The sequence below is a fragment of the Bactrocera dorsalis genome, chromosome 2, assembly GCF_023373825.1.
Source record: "Bactrocera dorsalis isolate Fly_Bdor chromosome 2, ASM2337382v1, whole genome shotgun sequence".
In the NCBI taxonomy this organism is placed as follows: domain Eukaryota; kingdom Metazoa; phylum Arthropoda; class Insecta; order Diptera; family Tephritidae; genus Bactrocera; species Bactrocera dorsalis.
In genome coordinates, this window is record NC_064304.1 from 72,911,808 (window position 1) to 72,933,779 (window position 21,972).

The 21,972-nt window shown below is 39.5% G+C and overlaps 1 protein-coding gene across 2 annotated transcripts in view; it reads right to left on the reverse strand.

Moving 5' to 3' along the window:
- The window catches only part of LOC125776690 (uncharacterized), a 436,599-nt gene that overhangs the window by 185,601 nt on the left and 229,026 nt on the right, over positions 1-21,972 (reverse strand). The window lies entirely within an intron of this gene.

Consider the following 21,972-nt stretch of genomic DNA (forward strand, 5'->3'; position numbering starts at 1 on the left):
TGTTCTTGCAAAACCCTTGCACGGTCCAGATTTTTCCACCTAATGCAACTGCACAACACAAACACATGCAGAAAAATATTTGCATGGGCTGTAAAATATTGTTACGATTTTACTCTTGCTAGCTTACTTTGTTAGGTTCGTATCTCTGGATTGACAAATAAAATCAACACTGTTTAATTTAATTCAACAACTCTTTATTTCACAACTCGTCTACACTATAGCAGTTTACTCTTAGCACTGATTGATTACGTTGGCGCTGCCACGGCTTATATAGCCACGCACTTCTCGCTGATGCCGACGTGTCCTTCTAGAATATCGCGTCTGGAAATTACCAGAACATACGGCTATACGGCGCCAGACGCAAGCAGACAGTCGCGGCGCCAGACTCAGCAATTGTTTAACTAGACAAGCAGACAGTGTGGCGCCAGATGTCTATTGTTTCGACAAGCAGACAGCCGTGGCGCCAGATGTCTACAACAAGACAAATGCTATTCCATATACCTACAGCTATTGTTCATAATCAGGGATGCATATAGTAATACAAATACAACTTAATACTACTTTTGTAACACTGCCCTCCACTAAAGCCTAATCGTCCCGATTAGGCACAAATCCTCTTGAACCAAATGGGGCGAGCCTCTCCAAATGTACTACTTTCATTTTACATCGTGCTTTTTCATTTCTTTGTATGCGGTATACCACGTCATTAAGTCGTTTCATCACCATATAGGGTCCTTCCCAGGCTGTCTGCAGTTTCGGGGACAAGCCTTTCTTTCGAAGTGGATTGTACAACAGGACCAGATCACCTTCTTCGAAGCCTTTTGAATTTGCCGCTTGATCGAACCGGTCCTTCATCTTATTGCTCATCAGATGCGTATGCTGTCTTACCATTAGATGCAATTCATTCATTTCTTCCTTTAAGGCAGAACAATAATCTCCATCATTTCTTACAGCTGTAGGATTCGTTCCAAACTTAAGATCAGCAGGGAGTCGCAGATCAGATCCGAAAATAATCTTTGCTGGCGTGTAACCAGTTGTCTCGTGCTTCGCTGAACGATACGCCAGCAGCAACATCTGGATGCACTTGTCCCAATTCCGTTGGTCTTCATCAACAATTTTCCGCAGATGTTCTTCGAGCGTTCGGTTGAATCTCTCTACCATCCCATCTGATTGTGGGTGTAACGCTGTTGTCCGTGTCTTGTGGATGCCCAATAATGTACAGACTTCTTGGAAAATGGAAGATTCGAAATTCCTGCCTTGATCTGAGTGTAATTCGACGGGCACTCCGAACCTTGTTATCCAATTTTCTACAAACGCTTCGGCTACTGTCTTCGCTTCCTGGTTTGGTAAGGCATATACTTCTGGCCATTTACTGAAATAGTCCATGACAACCAGTAGATATTTGTTTCCGGCCGTACTGGTTGGGAACGGACCTGCAACATCCATTGCGACTCGTTCAAATGGTGACCCCACGTTGTACTGTTGCAGCCTACCGCGACTTTTGGCTTTAGGACCTTTAGCTGCCATGCACTCTACGCAATTACTTATCCATTCTGCTATGGAATCTCGACAACCGATCCAGTAGAACCGTTGTTTAATCTTCTCTATAGTTTTTGTAATTCCAAGGTGCCCTCCACTAGGTCCATTGTGATATTCTTTCAATACTTTTGGGATCATGGACTTCGGTACTATGATCAGCAGACGAGACTGTTTGCCATCTTCGCTTTCCCAGGTACGATGAAGGTATCCATTAACGAGGTTTATGCTGTTCCATTGGGCCCAATATGCTTTTGCAGTTGGACTCTCGGTACTTATTTGTTCCTTTGGTGGCCGTACCCCATTTTCTTTGGCCATTACCAGCTTTGCAAGATCAGGGTCCTCCAGCTGATTGATTCTGATGCGGTGAGGAGTCCAATCATCTTCAGGTTCTATATTCAGTAATCGCACGTCGATTATACCTTCTTTTCCCTCTGATTTGGAGCAATGTTTACGTTCCAGTGGACAAGGGCGACGCGATAATGCATCCGCATTTTTGTGGTGAATCCTCTTTCGGTGTTCTGTTGGTTGATTCCGTTTTGATGGGTTTACCATTATATTGCAATTACGGGCAAAGTGACCCGCTTTTCCACAGTTGAAACATCTGCCTGTTGTATTTACTCGCTGTGCAGCAATTCTTCAGAGTCTTCAATATTTCTTCCATCAGCGCTGGTTGTTCCGTTTCAACTCTTTGTACTTTGAGTGCTGGTTTACTTAGTAGGGAAGCTGTTTCTGTGTGAGGGCGTGCGAAACCGTTTCAGCAAACGTTCTTTTTGGCAATGCATATGTGGCGCGTTTGGTGTCCACATCACGAATTCCATTTATGAAACATTGAATTTTTACCCTCTCAATGTAATCCACAGGTGCATCTGCATTTGCCAAATGAGCCAGTCGTTCGATTTCAGTTGCGAACTCTTGCAATGACTCGTTCATCTTCTGACCCCTATTTTGCAGTTCGATCTGGTATATTTGTTTCCGGTGCTCACTACCATATCGTCTTTCTATCGCACTCATCAATGCCTCATAGTTGTCCCGTTCACAGTCTGGAATAGTCTGAAGGATTTCTGCCGCAGGTCCTTTCAATGATACAAACAAGGACGCCACTTTGTCCGCTGCATTCCAGTTATTGGCCATTGCTGTCTTTTCAAACTGAAGTTTGAAAATTTGAAATGGAATACTTCCATCGAATGTGGGTGCCTTCAATCTTTGATTATTTGTTGATGGTGCAGGGCCATGCAGTTGCAGTTCTCGCACACGATTACTTAATTGAAGAACTTCTGCTTTTAAATTTTCTTCGTCATTTTTTAAAGTGCTTAATTCGTCTTCAAATTTTGAAAATTTCTCTTGCACTTGTTTTTGTAGTTGTGTAGTATTTTCCGTAATCTGTTGTGTAAGGCGAGACTCTAACTGTGATGTATTTTCAGCTATTTGCGTTATTTGCTGTGCCAGACGATTTTCTGTTTGCACTGCATTTTCTGCTATTTGCTTAATAGCCACTAACAGCATGTTCGTGTCTACGCTTGATGATGTTCGTTGTTCTTCTACTTTTTCTTCTACCTTTGTAGAAGTTTCTGGGCCATCAAATTCGAATTCGTCGACATTAATTCCATCCGCTTCCATTGCTTCACGTAATCGTGCCTGCAGATCCGCCTTTTGCCCGCTTATCGGCAAATTACGCTCCTCCAGTTCCTTTTTTAATTGCTGAATTCTCAATTCTCCGAATTTAACCATCTTGAATTTGGATTATTTGACAATCCCACTTCTGACACCAATTGTTACGAATTTACTCTTGCTAGCTTACTTTGTTAGGTTCGTATCTCTGGATTGACAAATAAAATCAACACTGTTTAATTTAATTCAACAACTCTTTATTTCACAACTCGTCTACACTATAGCAGTTTACTCTTAGCACTGATTGATTACGTTGGCGCTGCCACGGCTTATATAGCCACGCACTTCTCGCTGATGCCGACGTGTCCTTCTAGAATATCGCGTCTGGAAATTACCAGAACATACGGCTATACGGCGCCAGACGCAAGCAGACAGTCGCAGCGCCAGACTCAGCAATTGTTTAACTAGACAAGCAGACAGTGCGGCGCCAGATGTCTATTGTTTCGACAAGCAGACAGCCGTGGCGCCAGATGTCTACAACAAGACAAATGCTATTCCATATACCTACAGCTATTGTTCATAATCAGGGATGCATATAGTAATACAAATACAACTTAATACTACTTTTGTAACAATATGTTAGACCAAAGCCCATGTTTATTTGCGTGCAATGTCACGTAAAAATATAATTGCAACCCTGTTTTAGCTGTCATTTTACTTGAATACATATTTTGACATTAATTGTTGAGGAAAGTAAATTTTAAATAGATTTTATGAGTCTATAAAGATTTGTTACAGTTTTTTCTGTCAAGAATGAATGCAGAAGATGCGCCAATTCACAATAGCCATGCAAAATAGTAATTTACAATAAATTGACCGAATCAGCCGTTCATATATCACTAGATTCTAAAATGGGTGTTCTCGTGCCCTTGTATATTTCGGTATAGGATTTTTGCAATTATTATGCAAACAGGAGCAAAAATATGGTTTTTAAGATATTTGCATTTAAAACTAAAAAAAAATCAGGTACTTAAGGTACGCATTTTTTGGATTTATAATGGTGGCTGGGATTTAGATAGCATACCCGGCGGCGTTAAAGCTGACTTATGTTTTTGAGATATTTGCATTCAAAGTTAAAAAAAATCAATGCATTATTTAATTTTATGGTGACAGACGGCAGAGTTGTGCATTTAGATAACTGATTGTGAAATTTGTTTATTTATTAAAAAAAAAAAGTGAAATAAAAATGAATTAGAGAAATTATTAATAGAAATTTTCGTATTTTTGGAAAATCAATATAAATTTAACGAAAATATTCGTTTATTAATAACTACGTTCGAAGATAATAGAGTGAAATTAAAAGCCATAATTGATTATAATGCAAAAAAGTTGAGAATGTTGGACAAATGGATAGCAAACTGTGCGTTGTTTGTTTACAGCTATCTAAAAATATTAAAATTTGTTTTTGTTAATATACTTACACATAATTTAGTTAACAATATAAAATTGCTTACCTCTGATGCAGTAAACGCAAAAGAGGCGGCAGACTTCAAGCGACATCTTTCAAAAAATAGCAAAAATCGGTCATTTTTGAGCAGTGTTGCCTACTCCAATTTGGAAAATTCAGCTAAATGCACGAAATTCTTGTGCATTACAAATTTGCATTAACATTGGTCAAATACGCAAGTAAATTAAGCCCGCTAATGCAAATTAGCGCTGTTTATGGAGTTATAGGTACCGCAAATTAATTAAACTGTAACCATTTAAACAAATTTACAATTTAATTTAAGATAGTTATATTTAAAAAAATTACTTTTTACACTCGTAGTGTGCATCATTTATGTGCTAACAATTGTGAAGAAATGGAGCGCTGCCAAATGATAATAAACAAACATGAGCAATTCGCTGAAATTTCTCATTTTCGCTATAATTCCTCTTTCTTTATTTAGCAATCTTAGTTCTAATAAAAACAATCGTCTATAAATTATATTTCAAATTAAAATGTGTGTAAACAATCTTTCTATTCCAAATCTATTTTCTTATATAAATTTAATAAACAACTAAGTAGTATTCAATAATAATATTATGTAACAAAATACTTAGATTTTAAAGGAGTACTATCAAAAGTATTTCAGTCACTCTGGGTATTGGCTCGACCAGTGCTATTTTATTCAAGCATGGTCGAAGGCCTTCTACGCAGAATATACTTTGAAAAATCTCAAGCTTTTTTGAGATACGAAAAAGTTACTATAACTGGGATGCGCGATTAAAAAATAAAAAATCACCAATTGCCTGTTTCGAAAAATAAAGTTCAGCCGACAAATTAGAATGCGTGCGTATCGTTTCACGGTTCAATTACAATAGAATTATTTACTTCACTTAATCTAATTGCTAAGCCTAGATCTTAAAACTAACGGCTTAAACTAGTGGTAATATAAATATGTATTAAAAAAGGGGTAAGTATAACTCTTCAACTTTCGTTAAATATTGTAAAAGATTATGGTAAGTATTAAGGTAAGTAGTAGATTGGCATTATGAATGCATTATTAAGATAAGTATTTTATAATATATTTTCTTAATTTAATTTTTAATAATTCAATATTTTATAATTTTTATAATTCTATATTTTACAATTCATTTATTATTTTTATTTTAGATATAGATATGTCGCTTGCCGCAACACCGGCCACCTTGACAGGATCAGATTCCTTCAATTTCCAGTGGAAGCACGGCCAATTTGTGGATGGGACGCTGAATTGTGCCCGTCTTGATTGCCACGTCTGCGACGCGCACCTTGCTGTCTTGCCCTTTGACGGTTGCGACGACGCGCCCTAGTACCCACTGCTGCGGTGGTCCATTGTCCTCGTGGACGAGAACGAGGTCGTTGAGCTGCATGTTGCGTTTGGGGTGTAGCCACTTGTTGCGCTCCTGAAGGCCCGTCAGTTATGTTTTGGACCACTGTCGCCAGAACTGTTGCTTGAGACAGCAAACAAGTTGCCGTCTCTCGCAACAACGAACTGGATCCATTGGCACCTTCTCTGGGGGTAAAGCCCGCAGGGAGCATCCTATTAGTAGGTGCGCTGGGGTTAGTGCCCCGCCGTCGTTGGGGTCCTGGCTCAACGGTGTTAGGGACCGAGAATTGAGGATGGCCTCCACTTCTGCCAGTAGTGTTGACAGTTCCTCTGCGGTCAGTAGTGCGTTGCCGATTATGCGAACGACGTGATGCTTGGCGGACTTCACCACGGTTTCCCATAACCCGCCGAAGTGCGGCGCCCGCGGTGGTATAAAGGTGAAGCTGCACCCTTCGTCTGCTGCGAATCTCTGCAGTTCTGGGCCCATCGCTAGAAACGCCTCCTTCAATTCGCGCAGCTTGCGATCGGCGCCGACGAAATTGGTGGCGTTGTCGCTGAATATCTTCATCGGCATTCCTCGGCGTCCAATGAACCTTTTTAGGGCGAGAATAAATTAATTAGAAGATAGGTCCGAAACTAATTCTAAATGTACTGCTTTGGAAGTAAAGCAAACGAAAACTCCAATATATGTTTTTACGGGTGGTCGACCGCGTGTTTTTAACGTTGTGTATATCGGACCCCAAAAATCTACGCCACATATAAGAAAGGGCCGTAGTGCTCGAAGTCTTTCGACTGGGAAATTTCCCATTATTTGGTTTTGCAACTTCGGCTTGTAATGAAAACAATATATACAGTTTCTTACGGTTCTACTGCAAGCTTCTCGGGCATTAATTAGCCATATGCGTTCTCGAACAAGCGCAACCAACGCTTTAGCCCCAGCGTGGTGATTTCGAATATGCAGGAACCGTAAGTATGTTATAACGAAGTGCGAACTTTTATTTAATAAAAGCGGAAATTTGGCATCGTATGGGAGAGGTGCATTTAATAAGCGACCTCCTACTCGGATTAATTTAAACGACAGCGACTTATCCGAGTACTCATGCAAAAACGGGTTGAGTTTTTGCAAGTTTGCGGGTAGGGTGGTGCCTTTATGCAATTTTTGAACAACATCCGAAAATTCTGAATGTTGGACCACCTGTGCAATTTTTAGAAAGCTCAAGTTTAGCTCTTCTGAAGTCAGATCTTGGCCCCTGGAGGATTTTGGTGGTCGCCTGATCCATCGTAATATATATGCGACCACACGAAGCAATTTTTTATGAGAAGAGAATTTTTCAATGAGGTCCAATATTGAATTTTTCTCAGCGGTCGAAATTAATGTAGTAGTTTTCTTCTTCTCTAATGCTTCGTCTTCTGGTAAGAGCTGGAAGTGGTTATTAATTATCCATAATGCAGGGTCTTATAGGAGGAACTGTGGACCGCCAAACCATATTGAATTATTCAATTCGTCCACGTTACAACCCTGAGGCACTTGATCCGCAGGATTTTGTTTCGTTGGCACATGTCGCCAATGTACTTTGTCAGTCAACTCTTGGATTTCGGACACTCTGTTGGCGACAAAGGTTTGTAGTGAAGATGGATGTGTTTTAATCCAATGTAAAACGATTTCAGAGTCTGTCCAAAATGTAATATTTTCGAAATGTCGACTCAACATAGGCGCTACTCTTGACCATCATTTCGAAAGAAGAAGTGCTGCGTAGAGCTTGAGACGCGGAAGAGATTTAGTCTTCAGCGGAGCTACTTTAGACTTTGCAGTAAGCAGCATACATTTAATACCACTAGCAGATTGGCTTCGTATGTATATGCAGCATCCGTTCGCCCTTACTGAGGCGTCGGAGAAGCCATGTATTTGGCAGATGGCACTCGACTCAACGTTTACGTAACGAGGAATGCTTATCGATGAGAGCTGCATTAGGTTGGCTTTAAAGTTCTACCAGCTAGTATCAAGGCGCAATGGAATCGACTCATCCCAATCTAGTTTTTGGATCCAAAGCTCTTGCAATAAGATTTTTGCTTTGGTAACTAGTAGGGTGGGTCGATTCCGGAGTTTTTCGATTCGGGATTTCTAATAGTGCGGAAAAGTTGCCTTAGTACTTCCTGATTCCAATGCAACTTTCTGTTTTGAGATCGGATTGCATCTTCAACCCCAACTCCGGCCTTGAAATTTCGGAAATTCGCCTAAAATCGTGAAATTGTCTACCTAGCGCCTGAAATACGCATCTCATGGCAAAATGTATAAAACAAAAGTTATTTGTCACGTCATTTGCTACCGAAATGGTCGTAGGACGAACCGTTCCCGAGATACGAGCGAAAATGCGGCGCGCCACAGCGCAAGGTGAAAATCGGCTTGCGGCCACACTTCTTGACGTTGATTTCGCCGAGTGCTATCACTCATATTCCTTCACCTACGCCAAAGGACACGTTCGATAGGTTTCCACACAAATATTTTTTCATCCAGTTCCTTCACTCTTGTCGGTGATTTCGCCGAGTTCTTAAAATGACTGTATCTAAATTTAAATTTAGACCCATGACGATAATGTCGTCAAGATACACCAAACATGTCTTCCAGTTGAGTCCTTTTAACACATGTTCCATCAGTCGCTCGAACGTTGCAGGCGCATTACATAACCCAAATGGCATCACAGAGAATTACCATAACCCGTCGCCCATACTGAAAGCGGTCTTTTCACGGTCACATTCATCAATCTCGACTTGCCAATATCCACTTTGCAGATCTAATGTAGAAAACCATTTCGCTTCAGACAAGGTGTCTAATGTATCGTCGATTCTCGGTAGAGGATAACTGTCTTTCTTTGTGACATCATTTAACTTCCTATAATCTACGCAGAAACGGGTGCTACCATGTTTCTTTTTAACTAAGACGATACGTGAGCTCCATGGACTTATTGAAGGTTCGATTTCACCGTTTTTGTCTTCAATAATTTTATTAGCATCCTCACGTTTTGCTAGTGGAACCCTACGCGGAGCTTGTCGGATTGGTTTATTGTTTCCGGTGTTTATGCGATGTTTGACAATGCCGGTTCTTCCTGTGTTGTTTCCTTCTTTTGAAAATATGGATGCGTACTTTTCTAATAGTTTTTCTGCTTTTAATTTTTCATTTCCATACACCTCGTTCAGCAAATTGTTTAGGAGTGTAGGACTTATCTGCTGTGGCTCAATAGTAGGCTTCTGTTGTGACCGTTCGCATCGTGCTATTGCACTTATATTCTGGCACTGTCCAATTACTGCTCCTTTCTTCAGACTTATAGGCGTGTTGAATTCATTCACTACTCTGACCGGAATGGTAGCGTCTTCTCTAGTTTTCACAAGCGTTCTTCCTACCAATATGGGTGTATCTATTTTTGTTGGTTCCACAATCCACAATTCTTCAGTCCCACCTCCTCCATTCACTTTAGCCCATACAATCGCCTCAGATTTTGGTGGAATACTCTGATTATCATCAACAATCACCCTCTTACTTTCAACATTGGTCACATATCCGGTGTTTATAGGCATCTCCATGTTCTGGCAAAACAGCATTTGCTTGTTTAAATCCAAAGTAACCCCGTGATCAATCATGAAATCTACTCCCATTATAATTTCATCCGTGATTTCTGCTACGATGAAGGTGTGATTAACTTCCAGGGTACCAATCATCACTTCGCAAAACACTTTTCCCGCGACAGCTGCTTCCTCTCCGGTGGCCGTTCGAAGCTTGCAACCGACTAATGGTTCAACCGTTCCTCTTACCACATCCGTTCGGATAATTGAATGTGTGACACCAGTATCCAAAGTAACCGTTGACAGTCGTCCATTTACGATGCCGTTGATAGTAAGATTGTTGTCATGGCGACCTATTTGTGATATCGAGATGGCGGGGCAAATAGTTCCAGTTCACGCCCCTTTGAACTATTCCGTTTTAGTTTAACGACTTGTGAGATGTGGATACTCTGTCCTCGTTATCTGTTGGTTGTTTCCGTTTTGATGGGTTTACTTTTATATTGCAATTTCGGGCAAAGTGACCCGCTTTTCCACAGTTGAAACATCTGCCTGTTGTATTTACTCGCGGTGCAGCAATTGTCTTCAGAGTCTCCAATACTTCTTCCAACAGCGTCGGTTGTTTCATTTCAACTCTTTGTACTTTGTGTGCTGGTTTACTTAGTAGAGAAGCTGCTTCCTGTGTGAGGAGACAAAGGAAAATTACGGGATACGTCAATCATATGCGGCGATTGGCATTATTACATACGATACGATCGTAATGTGTTTTCAATTCACAATAGTTTTTAAATACCCACATTGCTTTGGATCGTATTTTCACGTCACAATAGATGTGGAACTGTCAAAACTGTTGCAAAATATTCAATAAATCTGTTGGTTTAAATATCAAATGGTTGCATATCAAGATGGATCCGACTTTGTTTTTTTATTTGAACTCTAGTGAGAGTGATGGGGATCATTAACGAAGTTTTCTTTGTTTTTTAAAACGATTTCGTCTAACTAAAGGGCTTTTGAATATGGCGTAAATAATATATGTTTAACGCAATCTGACGTCAGAGCAGTGCCTCCAGTGCTACAATTAGCAATCACGCTCTCACATTTGACTAGCGGTGGATACCAGCGCAGTGTAGGCAGTGACTATTTGATTGGGATTTGTCAAAGCACTGTTTCGAAGCTGACATCTCATGTGCTTAAAGAAATGGAAACGAAATTGTGCTCACAGTTTATACAGTTTACACCAGAGGATTTCCATACGTGTAAAAAGTGGTTTGTGCAGCAATATAAAATTTCTGGAGGTAAATATACACTTTACTAAAATAGTAATATCACTAAATATAAAGAATTTTTAGTTATTGGGTCCGTTGATGGTACCCACATCGGCTTATAAAAACCCACAGCATACGAGCACAGTGATGACAACGACACTAAGTTTGCTCCATTATTACTACAGATATTATTAAATCTCTAAGCATCATCCCATCTGAAACAAGTTCCATATGATAGTTATTGCCTTAGTGTCGAGTCATACTTATTTAAAAGATCGTGTAACATATGTGGCCTATGTTTTTCTTTCTATAAAGCCACCAATCAACACAAACAATCACATAAAAAATAAGAGCTGTTACCTATTGCGAAAATTTGTCCTCAAAGAATTGCGGCTAGACGTGCCCGAGATGGATGGAAGAAGACGATGTTGATACGAAAGATGTTCCAGACATCCAACTTCAGAACGAAAATGAAGTGCCTGATTTACCAGTAATAAATAATATAAGGGAGTTGGTCAAAAGTCCATGGACACAAGATGATTCAGTTTTGTATTTTTAATTAGCATAATTAAGTATCTATTATTTCTTGACTAGCCATTCGTTGTGTCTGTACTTTAACATTTAACTAGATGTTGATTTTATTAAAGATTATTCAATAAATATAAGAATAAGTAGAATAACCTGTTTTTTTTTATTTTTTGATAAATCCATAAAATTGGAAAATGTGTGACGTCATGAAAGGGGGAGGGCTAGTTCAAAATGTGACAACTTGTGACAAGGACGGGGGGAGGGGTTAAAAAGTCCTTAAATTCGTGTGACGTAGTTTATGACTGGCCCCTTATTCATGAATATCTACTTTGTCCCCTTCAAAGTAATCCCCATGAGATATTATACACTTGTGCCAACGGTTTTTCCAATCTTCGAAGCACTTCAAAAAATATTTTTTTTTTTATCTTCTTCAGCTCCTCCTTCGATGCCGTCTTTATCTCGTCAAGAGAAGCGTAACGTCGTCCTTTCATGAGCCTCTTCAGTTTAGGGAACAAGAAAAAGTCACAGGGGGCCAGATCTAGGGAATACGGTGGCTGCGGCATCATTAGTGTGTTGTTTTTGGCCAAAAAGTCGCGCAAAAGCAACGATGTGTGAGCAGAGGCGTTATCGTGGTGCAGTTTTTTTGATAGGTAAAAATCGAAGACGATCCAAAACACGTGCAAGCAAAGCAGCTATAAACAATTAAATGAACATTCAAAATGGCCGAGCTTGTCGGAATAAGTGAGAGACATGAGAGAGACGATGCTTTTTGAACACACCTCGTACTGGCCCAGTGATAGAAAAAAAAATACCAGACTTAGTAGATTGTGCTGTAGTCAAAAATATAGATAGATCGCTTATGACAGCGGATAAATGTACAGACTCCCGTCCTAATAAAGTTATACGAACAGCCCATGATATTTGACCCAAAAGTTTCTCTAACATCACATAAAACTAACTGGTTGAAGTATAGAAAGTATATCAGCAGCCACATCAATATTGATTGAAAAATAAATAGGAGAAGAGACACTGATGAAAATATAAGAGAATTAATGTCGTAATAACTAATGCAGCTGTATTGGCAACACAAAAAAAAAAAAAAAAAAAATAAACCAGTTGGTTTTAGAAAGATCACAAACAATGAAATAGAGAAACTTGTAAATGAGGAAAGACGAGCTATGGTGAATGGCAGTTTAATCGCTCCCCTTCAACTCTGCTTCAACTGAAATCTGCTGTACGAAAGTTAAAAAAAAAAAAAACGCTTAAACGCGAGGAAGAAGTCAACACTGAAAATTATATAAAGAATCTGTGTCCAAATTCTAGCAAGCAAATCTCCCTTTGGAAAGCCCAAAAGTCTTTCAAACCACCAGTAGATTCCAACATGCCTCTAAGAAAGTTAAATAGTTATTGGGCACGTAGTGATGAGGATAAGGCAAATGCAAAGAACAACTTTAAGTTGCCAACCTTGCCCAATACCGCAAACGATTCGCTTGTGTCTATTAGGACTTCTTTGAGTTACCAAATATTGCCGTAGAAGTGCTCTCTTTGCCTTTCAATGCAAATATATTTTACTTTTAGAATTCTATAAAACATTGAAGTCTTATTTAAAAAATAGACAATTTATTGTAAAAGTGGGAGATTTCATATCTGATGAACGGCAGATAAGGGCTGGTGTACCCCAGGACAGTGTTTTAGGCCCAACACTATACATCATATACACAACAGATCTTCCAAAAGCTAACCATGTTGTACAAATGAGCATCCTCCCCCGACCTCAAACACACACCACATTACCACACCACATCGATTCAAACCTACATCCCTAACACGCAACCTTCACCACACCACACCACACTTACAACCCACATTCTACACGAGAGCAGCACACACCTACACACATGTACATCAACCACAGTCACACCATCTTATTCAGCACCAACGGGGATAAAGAAGGACCGATTAACCGATTCCAGTTCAATTCGTTTGCGACATCATCAGCGATCGGTTCGACACAATCTCTGCGCGTCCCGCCTCTACATCCAGATCCTCACCGCAATAAAAGTTTTTTTGACATTTATATTTGTGCTTCACTTATTTTCAATAAGTTATCGCAAGTCGGTTTGTTCATTTAAAATAAAAGGCTCTTCGGTTGCTTCGATCCTCACACTCACGGATAAATTCATTTTCAACACTTTCCGCTATTTTAATTTTTGGTACAAAAATCCCAAAAAAGTGAGTGCACAAGTTAATATTGTCCTTTGAGCCTACAGAAAGGCACATTGGTAGAAGCAGTGAAGTGCAGTGACAAATAAAATTTAAAAAAAGTGAGTGACAAAAAATATATATATGTATATATCTTCTTCTTTACTGGCGTGGACAACGCTTACGCGTTTATAGCCGAGCCAACAGCAGCGCGCCGGTCGTTTCTTCTCTTCGCTACGTGGCGCCAATTGGATATTCCAAGCGAGGCCAGGTCCTTCTCCACTTGGTCCTTCCACCGGAGTGGAGGTCTTCCTCTTCCTCTGCTTCCCGCGGCGGGTACTGCGTCGAATACTTTCAGAGCTGACGTGTGTGCCAAGTCGCGAGTGCGACGACTGTTTGTTTGATGACAGGAGATATTTCGTCTTGCCCTCGTTCACTGCCAGACCCATTTCTTTTGCTTCCTTGTCCAGTCTGGAGAAAGCAGAACTAACGGCGCGGGTGTTGAGACCGATGATATCAATATCATCGGCATACGCCAGCAGTTGTACACTCTTATAGAAGATGGTACCTTCTCTGTTGAGTTCTGCAGCTCGAACTATTTTCTCCAGCAGCAGATTGAAAAAGTCGCACGATAGGGAGTCGCCTTGTCTGAAACCTCGTTTGATATCGAACGGCTCGGAGAGATCCTTCCCGATCCTGACGGAGCTTTTCGTGTTGCTCAACGTCAGTTTACACAGCCGTATTAGTTTTGCGGGGATACCAAATTCAGACATCGCGGCATAAAGGCAGCTCCTTTTCGTGCTGTCGAAAGCAGCTTTGAAATCGACGAATAGGTGGTGAGTGTCGATTCTCCTTTCGCGCGTCTTTTCCAAGATTTGGCGCATGGTGAATATCTGGTCGGTTGTTGATTTACCAGGTCTGAAGCCACACTGATAAGGTCCAATCAGTTTGTTGACGGTGGGCTTTAATCTTTCACACAATACGCTCGATAGAAGGAGGCTTATCCCACGGTAGTTGGCGCAGATTGTGGGGTGTCCTTTTTTATGGATTGGGCATAGCACACTTAACCCATTCAAGCCCACTGTTACATATATGTAACGCACCACATTCAAACTTTAAGCGCTGGCTGAGATTGTATTTTACGTGAAAAAGGATGAAGTCAGAAACTATAAGGTACTGCCCACTGTTACATATATGTAACACCTTCCACAGCGGAAGCCAGATAAACTATGAATACAATTTTTATTTTCCCTTGTTTCTAATCTCAATTCAATTCCGGTTCGCCGTGGGCATGAATGGGTTAAATTCCAATCGTTGGGCATGCTTTCATCCGACCCTATTTCGCAAAGAAGCTGATGCATGCTCCTTATCAGTTCTTCGCCGCCGTGTTTGAATAGCTCGGCCGGCAATCCATCGGCCCCTGCCGCTTTGTTGTTTTTCAGGCGGGCAATTGCTATTCGAACTTCTTCATGATCGGGCAATGGAACGTCTGCTCCATCGTCATCGATTGGGGTATCGGGTTGGCCTTCTCCTGGTGTTGTGCGTTCGCTGCCATTCAGCAGGCTGGAGAAGTGTTCCCTCCATAATTTAGGTATGCTCTGGTCATCGGTGGCTAGATCATCTTGGGGGGTTCTACAGGAGTATGCTCCGGTCTTGAAACCTTCTGTAAGCCGCCGCATTTTTTCGTAGAATTTTCGAGCATTACCCCTGTCGGCCAGCTTATCAAGCTGTTCGTACTCACGCATTTCGGCCTCTTTCTTTTTCTGTCTGCAATTGCGTTTCGCTTCCGTCTTCAACTCTCGGTATCAATCCTATCCCGCACGTGTTGTGGTCGATCGTAACATGCGAAATAGGCAGTCTGTTTTCTCTCTGCTGCGACACGGCACTCCCCGTCGTACCAGCTGTTCTTTCGCATTTTCTGAATACCAATGGTTTCGGTTGCAGCTGTACGTAAGGAGTTTGAAATGCCGTCCCACCGTTTCCTCAAACTGAGTTGTCGATGAGTGCTCTCAGAGAGCAGGAGTGCAAGCCGAGTAGAGAATCGTTCGGCTGTCTGTTGTGATTGCAGCTTCTCGACGTCGAACCTTCCTTGTGTTTGTTGGCGTGCGTTTTTTGCTGCACAGAGGCGGGTGCGATTCTTGGCTGCAACAAGATAGTGGTCCGAGTCGATGTTAGGACCTCGGAGCGCACGCACATCGAAAACACTGGAGACGTGTCTTCCGTCTATCACAACATGATCGATCTGGTTGGTGGTTTTTCGATCCGGAGACAGCCAGGTAACTTGATGGATCACACTTACAAAATTTTGGCTATTAACTGTCAATACGGTGGTGCAGCCCACGACTCATTTGTTTGGACCAGAGAAGAGTTTTGGAAGAACGATTTCAGCACAACAGCTTTTAGGTATATTTTCATTTTGTTCTTTTTACCACATTGATTTTATTTATATTTGAACAGGGACTTCTGGCTACCCATTGGAAACATGGTGCATAACTCCTTACAGAAACGCTTCGGATGGTTCAAGCGAAGCTATGTTCAATGAAATTCATTCCAAGGCAAGACGTATCGTCGAATGATCCTCAGAACTGCGATTCTGATCAAACAACAGATATCGACACCAAGGTAATGAACCGCCTCACCGCAATCGGCCAAACAATAAAAGATCAAATAAAGTACTCTTTAATAAATTCAAGAATAAAATGTCTATGTCTTTAACCTTGTAAATAATTTTTTCCTTCTAAACTGAAATACAAAAATTTTGTTCATATAAATTCATTATTTTAATTTTAATTAGTCGTTTCATCACGTTTGTTGCTTTTAGCACATTTTTTAAATACTAAATAAATAAAATTCCAAATAAATAAAGCTCTATTAAATTAAAAAAATAAATTCATTAAATGCTTAAAACTAAAAATATATACATTAATGTAGCAAGTTTTATAACAATTTTCTTCGTAAGGTTTCGAACTCCAATTTTTTAATTTCGTGGTCTAATTCTCATATCGATTGTTGGATGCGGTGCTTTTCCATTTTAATAGCAACCAATTTTTCTTGTAGTGCCAGCATTTTTTCTTTTGAAAAGCTGATAGCGACTTCATGTTTTGTTGAAGTAACTCAAACTTTTCGTCACTCCTACTTTTTCTCCTCGGTGTGCTTGGGGTTTTTTCTGTTGACGTTGTTGTTGTTGTAGCGAAGTTGTTGGGCCTGGTAAGAAGCTGGGGAAAGGGTTTGCCTCCTCATCACTGCTATCACAGTTAACGATAAACGTCGAAGCTTGCGTAGTTGGGTTATTTCCAAATGCAGAAACATTTGTTATGCCCTCTACGCAAGCTTCGAGTCCAGCTGCTTCGATTAACAGTTCGTCGGTCGCAGTGATCAGTTATAGGGCCCTCCACCAGTTCGCTGCTTCGATACCTTATTGAAGGAAAGCTTTTTTTTGCTTGGTATTTTTGATCAGCAAGAACCCAAAAAAATCAAAAAAAAAAAATTAATATCTTATCAAAATATATTGCATATAAATTATATACATATGTATATATCTTCCTCCATAACTTAGCATCTTTAACTGGTGGTCCCACGGCATTAAGGTGCTTCGCCAGTTCCTCCCATATTTTATTAGACGCAATTCTTCCTTGCGCAGAGTTTGGAAAGTTATTTTTTGCCAAACATGGATGGCTTGACATGAATTCCGCCAATACATCTTTTTGTATAGGATTTAGTTTATTATAATTTGTCCTAAAATAGATTTATTATTAAAAATTTTCTAAAAATAATAAATTATTTACAATCTACTCACAATTTTAAATAAATTCGTCTGTTACGATCGGTAGTTTGCGTTCGAATGATGGTTTGAATGAACGGATACGTTTATATACTCGCTAACGTATGTTATGCCAGATTAAGATATAAGCGTTACGATCACGTATATAAGCGTTACCATCACGTATGTCGTAATAAATACAAAATACAGACTTTGACGTGACGAGTGACCCGTTCACGAATGTAACGATTCGTCCCCAGTACTCCTAGAAAATGAAATATTGTAAAATTGGCGTCGCCGTGAACCTTCTCTATGATATACGTTCTCGGGTTTAAGGATATGTATTTCATTATACACATCAGATATCATATATCACAGGAAGGTTAACACCCGGGCGACAAAAATAGCGGTGACTAAATGAGCTAAGCTTCCCGCCCTCACGCGCCACTATACTACACAACACACCACTCACAAGCAACACACCACACATCCATTGGAAGCAGCAGAAAACACCACCCACTCACCAATATACGCAGCTACTAATCCACCACCGCCTAACGAGCAAAAAGCTTCGTCCTGGAAGAGGACGGCCCCTTTCGAGCACGAATTTCGATCAGTAAACATCGGCGGACGTTTCTACATCTTTTTCGTATTTTCGGCACGCAGCTCCACCATTTTTCTACAACAGGCGATCTTCGGCGCGCAGCAGTTCAACCAATAGATTATATCATTTTCTATAATTTTATAAACTTATTTATAAAACCTTCAGTGGTATCCGACCGGGGAGTCTATCAATTATACCCTTTGGCGGGGCTACAGTACAAATGTCCACACGCTTTTCATAAATCTGCTTGTTTCGCTGTTCCGGATTTTAGGACATGAAGTACCGAAATGTCCCATTTCGCTGCACTTGAAGCATTGTATACTGGACCAATCTTTCACTTCATTGCTGCTCCCCTTGTGAGTGTTTCCTTTTGTGTTCTTTTCCCTTTGCCGACATTCTGCAATTTTATGGCCAATCTTTCAGCATTGGTGACATTTAATCTGGAATTTGCACTTCTTCCCCTCTGGGCTGGTTACATCGTCCTCCGTATTACACTTCTTAAAAGCGTGAGCCTGCAGTTGTTGTTGTAGCTCGTTACGGCTTGTTACGTTGGTGGTATATACCCAGCGCAACAAACTGTTATCGATTTGCGATTTGCCACCGATACCGACACTGCGATTTCCTCCAAGTCTTTATTTTTCCACTTGAACATGACAGACGTAACAATTTGGCTAACATATTCTGCAAATCCTTCTCCATATTTAGGACGACCATTCAAGACGTTCAACAAAATTGCTGTTGTTGTCTCGACTCTCACGAAGCGTTGAACGAATAACTCTTTAAATTGAGTAAAGTTATTCCTGCAAAACATATTTGTGATAACTATTGAGATGTGCTGCCGTCTAGCGCCTTACTTAACGCTATCACAAGTGCGCAAACTTCGAGGGTATTTTCCTCAAAAATAAAGTCCACCGTTGTACACCATGCAGAGGCATCCGCTCCAGCGCAATCGGGATTGAATTTTGGCAAAGCAATATTGACAGGCCTTGCGTCTGTTACCGATTTTGGGGTTTGCATGTCCTTGATTATGTCCACTAGATTCCGGTTCTGTATTTCCAACGCTGCGAGAATCTGGCACGATTCTTGGCTTTTCGATCCCACTTCTGATGTCGGGGATTTCGTTCGTTGATGATTCTGTAGAGGATTTGCCTGTTGATGACTCCATATCATTTTACACTTCACACTTTTACACTCTACATTTTACTATAACTCAATAACTTCACTTTTCATTTTCACTATACAAGCACAGAAAGTTCTGCTCCTATCATATCACTTTTTGAACTGATTCTACAAGGACATAGCGCCTAATTATATACGCACCCTTTTTTTTTGAATATTCATTTAATTGTTGACAGCTGCTTTGCTTGCATGTGTTTTGGATCGTCTTCGATTTTTACCAATTCAAAAAAATGCACCACGATAACGACCCTGCTCACACATCGTTGCTTATGCGCGACTTTTTGGCCAAAAACAACACACTAATGATGCTGCAGCCACCGTATTCCCCAGATCTGGCCCCCTGTGACTTTTTCTTGTTCTCTAAACTGAAGAGGCCCATGAAAGGACGACGTTACGCTTCTCTTGACGAGATAAAGACGGCATCGAAGGAGGAGCTGAAGAAGATAAAAAGAATGATTTTTTGAAGTGCTTCGAAGATTGGAAAAACCGTTGGCACAAGTGTATAATATCTCATGGGGATTACTTTGAAGGGGAAAAAATAGATATTCATGAATAAATAAATAATTTTTGAGAAAACACAAAATTCGCGGTACTTTTTGAACACACCTCGTATGTATTAGTATAAGAGGTGAAACTTTACAAATGTAGTTGTGAATTGGTTACTCCCGTCTTGAATGCAATTGCGGTGTTTGAATGTGTGCTACGCTACTATGACGCTACGGTGCACTTATGTACTAATATAATTATGTATTTATATACAAATTTACAATAAAATCTTTTAATCAACTACAAAAATTTAATTTAAAAAAATTTTATTTCAAAAGGAGACAAGAAATTTCCTTATTTATAATAAAAATACGAATAATTAAACAAACGATTAATTACGAATTATTATTATTTTAGTATGGCAAAAACGACGCTCAGCATCAGCTGCTTGATATGCCACTGCCGTCTTCAAAATGTTTAAGGAGCTGCCTTTAAGACGGCATATGGAGATAAAAAAATTTCAGCAATTTCTTTGTGGTCAGAGCTTAATTGTTATGTATGGAGCGGTTATATTAAATTCGTTTATTCTGAACTAGCGTCGTAGTTGCCTAAAATACTTAATTAATAAGAAAACTTCAAATTATTTAATTTTTTGGTTTCAAATTATTTGCTTTTCATTTAATTCACTTCATATACATTTTAAATAACAAGGCAAATATTCAACCGATGCAATTACGTTTTTTTTAACTTCAACTATCAAAATTTTGCATTCCAATTGTAATAGCGAAATTTAAAATTTCTTTTCACTATAGAAAGACGGGCTTACGGGCTTTTCATTGTATAATAAACCATTCATGTTGATGAATATGATTATGTACGAAATCGTCTAAATCCTATATCTTAAACAGGGCTGCAGCGGTTTTGAACTGAATCATCTCTTACCACGAGCCGAATCACTTTTATTCAAATCTGAGGAAACCGAACCGAAAATCACTCAAAAACAATACGTTTCAGTATTGTTTTCATTAATATAAGTACTGCTCAAAATATAAATCGCCAATATGTATTTTTAAACATTTTAAATAATGCACAACTTACTCAAAAATTCAACTCTTATAATAAGCTGATACAAATTTGCTTGATGATAACGTCATGAATTGTCAATCTTTTTTGGAATTCATTATTTTTTGAATGAGTGTGAATACAGTGCATAAAAGCTTTTATTTTGACAAAAATTCTAATACAAGTGAGTGCAAACAATGTAAATTCAAAATGAAAGAAAAACGTACAGTAAATTTGGCTAGACCCATACAAAGCAAGCACTCCGACGATTAAAAAAAGTCGTAGGTGAAATTTCGATGAAAAAACGGAAGAATCATTCCAAACAAAATATTACGAAATACGTTGTGAGTAAGCCGGCGTCAGCTATAATAAGTGTTGATTTATTAGAAGCATGCATCGAATTCGTAACCAAAAATGGACTTCGACTTAAACAGGTGGAGAACAGCGGATTCCGCAAAATAATTGATCCTTTATGCAAAGGTATTGGCATTTCCATCAACTGCCAAAATTTAAAAGAAGAAATATTAAAAAAGGCGCTAAACTGCATTTTTGAATTAAATCGAAGCTGATAATCGGTAAGATAAATGATTCTCTTGCTCCTGCAAGATTACCGATTGCAAAAATCCTATACCGAAATATACAAGGCCACGAGAGCACCCATTGCAGAATATAGTGATACATGAACAGCTGATTCGGTCAATTTATTGTAAATGACTATTGTGCATGGCTATTGTGAATTAGTGCACCTTCCGCATTCATTCTTAACAAAAAAAACCGTAACAAATCTTTATAATTTAAATAGAAATTTATTTAAAATTTACCTTCCTCAAAATTTTTAGTCAAAATATATATTTAAGTAAAATGATAGCTAGCACAGGGTTGCAATTATTATATTGTGTCATTGTACGAAAACAAACATGGGTTCGGTCTGACGTATTTTACAGCCATTGCAAATAATTTTCTGCGTGTGCTTCTTGTTGTGCCGTTGCACCGAGAGGAAAATTCTACAATTCGTGCACCGTGCAAGGGTTTTGCAAGAGCAAGAGAATCCCTCTATTATTTATGTTTGTTTGTTTATTGTATTTGCTTACGGCAGCCATTTATTAATACTTACTCTTTCTTTAAAAGAAATATTTGTAAATTATCTCGGCCTGAACATATCAAATGCAATAATAGAAGTTCTAAAGTTATAATAAATTAATATGGACAGAATTTACTCCATAACTGTCGACAATGCGGCGAATAACAAAACATCCATCAACGTCATCAGTTGTACTGAGGAAGAAGGATGTTTAAATGAGTTAAGCATCCACCCCCTTTACTCGGTAAAAC